Genomic DNA, 7,056 nt, shown 5'->3' with positions numbered 1-7,056 from the left:
GATACATATTTTTATAGAAAATGCAGCTGCTAATAGCGCCTTTAGACTGCGTGCGTTGGGCTCTTAGTGGAAATACCGTTCGCGCATAGTTCCGCCCTGATGCTGCCCACTGACTATATCCTGTCCATGACCTGCGTTCACAACAAAACCCGAAGAAATTTCCTAAGCCGCACTGACTAGACTCAAGAGAGAGTCCAATTGGTGGAAGGCTTACCTTCTTTACGAACGGATCAAAAATGGCATGCGGAGTTTGTGTGGGGCAGGCCGCAAAGTTTGCAATTAAGGTGGTAGTAAGGTACATCAAAGGGAAAGCACACGCGAGAACGCTAGTTCTCAAATAGCCGAGCAGCGATTCATGCACTCTCTTCCACCACTGTTAGATCTCAATTAGTAGATGACTGAAGGATAAAGCTGCCATCGATATCTCATCAATAAGATATAAAATGTAAATGAAATAAGAAAATTTTTCTCAAACAGAATACCTCTAGTTTTTTTCCCGCAAACCACCTCATCTAACTTATCCTGCCACACTTTATAACGGAAGATACTTCACATACTTAATTGTGAGAGTCCAAACGAAATTCTAGTATTTTTAGGGATGTCAAAGAGTTCTTTTCCCGGCTTTGGAGTGATTCCCAAAGTCGAAATGACGACCGAAAAATGTGCAATTCATTCGTCGAAGGAAGGATTCATTCAACTTGCCTATATTCGGGAATGGGAGAAATCGCTGAGGGCGTATAAAAAAGATTAGCGGGCGGCTAATTTCTGTCTTTGTTTAATTAAATTAGTTTAGGTTGAAGTGACTGCCGGGTTTCAATACAGAAGAAATGCACACATAGATCCGGTGGGCCCATTTTCCTATTCGACCCCGTCCGTTCACCTTGATATGGTACCAGTTGGTCAGGTTGATAAAGCGCGAAAATTCATGAATGTCTGCTTCGCTTAGGTTCGACAGACAGACAAAGAGGTGATGCTAAAATGAGCGCATCTTTCCCGCGATAGGGTAGAGCAGTGACGGAGTTAAATACTCAAAATTTCTTCCTCATCACGGCAACTTTGGCAGAAGTCATTGACCAGCAAGCCCCCTCTGTCAGCATGTCTTCCCATCAAGCAGTGACTCGCTATAATTCTAGAAACTCACCTTAATAGTGGGTGCTCTAAACGCATGACTGCATCACAGCTCCTGGTACTTCAGTTTTTTTCAGAAGTGCGGGCAAAAAAAATTAAAGCCCATTCTCATGAAACTTCATAAACCTCAAAATCTTCCAAGTGTTTTCGACAGGTTCGATTGGTAGTAAATAAATTTAGTTACATTGCTTGAATTCCAATCGGACATTGTCTTCTTAAAACTCCAACTAAATCCATAGTTGTAGCCTTGTAAGCTTAAAAACTTCTTTCCCGACTAGGGTCTAGTTTGAGCTGTAAAAACCGTATGGTTTCGACTTAGGAAGAAAGTGTTGTGTTTTCGGCATGGAATTCGAGAAGTGGGTTGCTCCGCTTCACTTGTAGCACTACTTTTGACAATCTAATCAATCAGTTTTCATGGTAACTGGTGGTTTTGCCTTCTTCATTGTTTTCGTCCATAACGTCTTCGCCATGCGTTTGTGGCCCAGCAAAGCTCATAAGCGTATAGTGGTTTGAGACTTCGCCATAGTACAAGGTGCATAAACTCCTTCTTATCGTCCATCTGCCGTGATCGGGGAGATAGCCAGGCAATGGCCCTCACCTCGAGCTTGTAGGATAGTCCTTTTGACTGCCCGTACCAGGAGCTATTATGGTTTTAATGTTGGTGGGTGCGTTTGTCCTTTTTCTTCCTATTCGGCGACAGAAGAACATTTTATTGAGAAGCGCTTTTCGCGTTGTATTCATAATTCATCGTACGAAAGGATTAATTGATCGGAAAGTTAACGATTCGCGGCTAGGCACTCTAAGGAGGTCCAGCCTGAGTGATACCCAAGCAAAAGTTCAACTCCAAATCGGGCGGAATATCATAATTCTGCTGCAATTAAAAGTTTATATTTTCTAAGAGGTAAGTTTCCTGTAGTAATGCTCAGCCAATCCATGGTGGAATGTACGTAAGAATTTTGCAATCTAGAATAGTTAACATCTTCCAAAGAACGGCCAGTTCTGAGCTATAACTTGCTTTACCGTACATCACGCAACATCAAACTCATTGATGTGGATTGAAAAAATTCCAAACATGTCCTTGCCATTTGCTATTTGTCAGCTAAAACAAACTCATTAAAATGCACGGCAGTCAACGCTGAAAGACATAGCTGGCCGGAGCATATGTTTAGCCGCTCGAGCATAGAATGAAACAAAAAGGCAAGACTTAACTCACTGACCCACTTCAAAATAAATGAAGCAGCATTCAGAGCCGAACAACAAAAAACAGAAAAAACAAACAGCTGCTGCCAATTTGCCGTAAGTGTGCCACAACAAGATGCAAAGAAAAGTTTTGCTAAGAGAAAAGCTTATCAGTTGATAAGATCGAAAATTTCACTTAGAAAATACAAGCGAAAAACGCAAGAAAAAAAATAGCAAATGGATAAGTAAAAAGTTGAAAAGTACGGTATTAAAAAGAAAACCCAAGTGAGTTCAACCAAAGCCAGCGAGTGCACGAGTGCATACGGAGGTCAATAGGGGGTGGGCGCCTAGCGTCGTGGTCAGTAGTGGTAAGTGGAGTGGAGTCAGCGTTGAGTGTGTGTATGTATGTGTGCAAATTTACCCAACAGCCACTTAAGCAGTCACTCAGTCATTAATGCCCAGGCTGCTCATGCGCTGATCAAAAGCAGCAGACTTTTAGAAGCAATCGAGTGTAATCAATGCTAAAGAAAAAAAGTGAAAATAGAAGAAGAAAAGTCTATGCGCAATAGCAAAAGAGCACAACACAAAGTAGGCAGTTAGTTAAGTGCAATGAAGCGCGTACGAGTACAACAAATAAGCAAGAAAAAAAGTATGGAAAATCAAAACCAACAACTAGTGTTAGTGGTAGAAAGTTGAGAATGAAATTAATCACGGCAAGCGCCTAAAAGGCTGCTTGGGGATTTAAGTGCAGAGTGGTCAGTTGTATATTCGAATCGAACTAGTTTGTACTTGTAAATAACTGCTTGGCTGCGGCCAAACGAATGCTTTACTAACTGACTGACTGACTGACTAACCAAACGTAAAAGTTGGCTTTGAAAGTACATAGTTTTTTTTTTTTTGGTTCAAGGATAATTTATCCATACAAAACACTTTACCGTTCCTTTCATCACTTTCATCTTAACATTTGCGTAGTTAAGTCAACACTCCAAGTTAGCAAAAGCAGTACTTAGTGAAACATTTAAACGTAATTGGTGTTGATGTTGTTTTATGTAACACCCGACCTGCGTTCCTCCCCAGCCCCACATACATACAGATTCACTCATTACAACATAAATCATTTTCGCTGAGTTTTTGTTTGTTTACAAGCCAACTATTTAACAACATACATAGTATGTACATTCGTAACAGCCCAGCGGCATTCTATGAATCTGGGTCAACTTTTTAAGATAGTTTCACTTGATTAGATCGATAGCATACTCTTGGTAAGAGTTGCATGTGTGTACAGCAGCAGCACTGAGGCGTTTGCGGTAGCAAAGCCGAGATTGTGGCAAAAGTAAACCACAGAAAAAAAATAAGTTAAAGAAAAATAGTCATAAGTAGCAGCTATGAGTGATGAGATGTGCTAATGGGTCTGTATTTGTACGGCTACTAAGTTATAATGACGCGAAGGACGTTAATTATTCTTGTTGATTTTGTTGCATGAAATATGAAGCTGCTGACGTCAATGTTGCTTTTCATTAACACTAATATTGAGGAGCTGTCGATACAGAACTGGAACTGGAACTGGTATGGAAATGTGTGAAGTCAATCTGAAGCTCTTGGAAAAATATGAGGGTTATTGGAAAAGCCAGCGGTAAACGAAAATTCAGATGACGCATACCTCTGGAAGCATTTATCTTGAATACTAAAACGCGGTATTTTAGAGAACAAAAGGTTCGGAATTCGGTCCTTAAAGAACAAAATGCGAGCAAAACTCTCGGCAACGTTTCCAACGAGGATCAAATAAGAACAAAAGCCTGGGGAACGTTCTGCTAGAGAACAAAACGAGAAGAGAAGTTTTGAGTTGGGATGAAAAATCGGTTCAGTGAGAACCATGATTGTTAATTCTAAGCCAGAGGAAATCTGTTTCTTTTCCACTTCCAGATCGTTTATAGTAAGGTTGAACTGTCCAGTTATGGAACAATATTTCATTTTCTGTCCAGGAAAAGTTCGTGTCTTAAGTCTTTCGTTGACTTAATTTTCATAATTATCTTTCACTTATTTTTTATTAATTTTAATATTCAAACATTTCAAACTAATGAACGCCATCTGAAAAATTTTGTCCTCGCTTCCATTCTGCGTGAATAGTTCAGAGAAGATTTGTTCACGTTACGTTCTTTGTCAGATGGTCCCTGAAGCTTTTGTTCCCAAATTTGTTAATCGACTTTTGTTCATTGTTTTGTTCATTAGACTTTTGTTCTCATTTAGTTCTCTTTCAAAACGTTCCAGAGTCTTTAGTTACCGTTCAAAGAATTTGTGTAACGTGGTTACATCACGAACACTCTTAATGCCGTCCCTGCCTCCTAATTCGCTTCGCCAAACCGTTCGCTTCGCCAAATTCATTCGCTTATTAAAATTTTTCCGAGGTTCTTACGGCATATGTATAACACATCAGGTAAAGTAAAGGCTACCTACTTTTTTTTTGTATTTTATAACTAAGTTACAATCCAAATTTCATTAAAACAAAAAAATCTACATTTCCCTGAGCTAGGGAATGGCCGGATTTGAGTAGACTTAGAGATGAACCACTTTGGCAATGTTGCAACAAGGAAAGATTTCATAACATCGCGCACTCTCCTAATTCTCAAATGATTTTGAGAAATCCGTCGATCGGAAGGGATGTAAGGTGCCAAATCAGGACTATACACCAGAGGGCCAATCAATTCGATGTTTCGACAGTAGCTCGATGGAAGACCAGTTATTGTTTTTCCTCAATTCGTTGCAAACTGTTGCCAAAAAAAGTTTGTTTTCCCCTCAGAATGCACTTCTTTACGTTCCTCTATTACTATTTATAAATATATGCGCTAATTGACGCGAAATGTTTTTAACAATTTTTAATGTGGAGCAGCAATAATTGGGAGCTCGGGCCAGAAGCTACTCGAATTCACTATATCTCACCCCAGAAACTATAGGGTTTCGTTTGGGCTTTAAGTTAAGATAAGACCCAAGGGCACAATAGACCGAAGGTCGCAGTATAATTCCTCCATTATATCTAACAATTTCTAACTTCACGTCTATAACTGCTATGGGTACTCGCATACGAACTATCTATCAGTTTTCTCGAATACGAAATCTTATCGCAAAGAAACTTTTGTATGTGTGGGCATTTATCGCATACCATTTCAGTACGAACATATTGTTAGTGTTTTATAAATGTTGCCAAAAATTTTATATTTCACTTGGTTGTGCTTGAAAAGCGAAAAAAACGTAAAAAATTGTTGTTAAATCTCGATATCTTTTACTTTATATCGGATACCTTCAGCGATGAACGGTATACACCTTTTTCACAGTTTACTCACAAGCTAAAGCTACAAAAATACGCCTATTGCTAGTGCGAATTTACGTAGTACAGTGTTATCATTTGACAACTTATTTTATTATTTTTTTTTTTACAAGAAACACTTTAAATTTGATCAACGAGTTCATTGAAGCCTCTGAGAGAATTTATGTCTTCCACAGGATGACTAAATCTTAAAATATTCTCGACATCAATAAGCGACATATGAAGCATATAAATGCCTATAAACACACATGCACACATATATTAATCCAACACATTATTGGAATCAGGGATGTTGCGAATATTTTCACTCGCATTCGCATCAAATGATACGAATGTTTTGAGAATGCGAATGTGTACATGGGCAGAGAGTTCACGGTTAAGTAGTATATCAAGCAACATTGATGGGCCTTCAACAAGTACTGCTAAAGGTCTTATCAGCAACCTAGAAATAATTTTATATTCCTCCAGCGAAAGCGAAGGCTCGGATGTAGAATCCGGAGACATTAAAAAATGTGAAATTAAATCTCAATTGAAGGCCTATCTTAAAGAAAAACAAGCTCATCTCGGTGGAAATTCTCCCGGTTGGTAGGAAGGTAACCTAAAATACGACAAATTGACAGATCTGACCCGCAAATGTTTGAGCGCTCCACACCCGCCAGTGTTCCAAGTGAGCAATTGTTCAGTGCAGTCGGTCTTATATACGAGCCTCTAAGAAATCGCCTCATGGAAGAAAAGGCAGCAAAAGGACTTTTTTTGAAATATAATATGCCCCTTTTGAACTTTGACTACTAGTTTAAAACACTGTATAGGTTAAGCACTCGTTCAATGTTCTAATAATTTACAAAATTTTTAAGTAATAAAAAACGATGACTTAAATTCATTATAGCTTTTTTAATGTTATTCCTAACATTCGCATTCGCATTCGCACATTTGCGTTCGCAATTCGCGACATTCGAAACATCCCCAATTGGAATATTCAAAAGCTTTTTCCATAACTATTTATGTATGCATGTATGCTAAAATTCACATGCAGTACAGGCGCGGGCCGACTTGAGACGCCAGGAAGTGGGTGAAAATATGTCGGTTAAACATCCTTTCGATGATTGATGAAGATTGAAGTCTATTTACATATTTATAGTATGTATAGTATGTATGTTTGTATATTTGGCTATTTTGCCACAAACACACACACTTTTATATGCTGCATACATATTTTAACAATGGCTGCTCTTGATAATGATGTGTAACTGATTCCTTTGCTGCCGCTGCTGTTGACTTCGAGTAGGTAAATTTGTGCGAAGTGATGCAAATGAAGAGAACTTAAGTGTTTGTGTAAATTTCTTAAGCATATATCTACATATTTACATATTTATGTCTATTGAGTAAAGTATCGTTTTAGACCTTCTTTGAGTGTCCTTTCGCAAAAT

This window comes from Rhagoletis pomonella, unplaced genomic scaffold (assembly GCF_013731165.1).
Source record: "Rhagoletis pomonella isolate Grant_MI unplaced genomic scaffold, Rhpom_1.0 Rhpom_scaffold_00008, whole genome shotgun sequence".
NCBI lineage: Eukaryota > Metazoa > Arthropoda > Insecta > Diptera > Tephritidae > Rhagoletis > Rhagoletis pomonella.
This window is presented reverse-complemented; position numbering follows the sequence as displayed.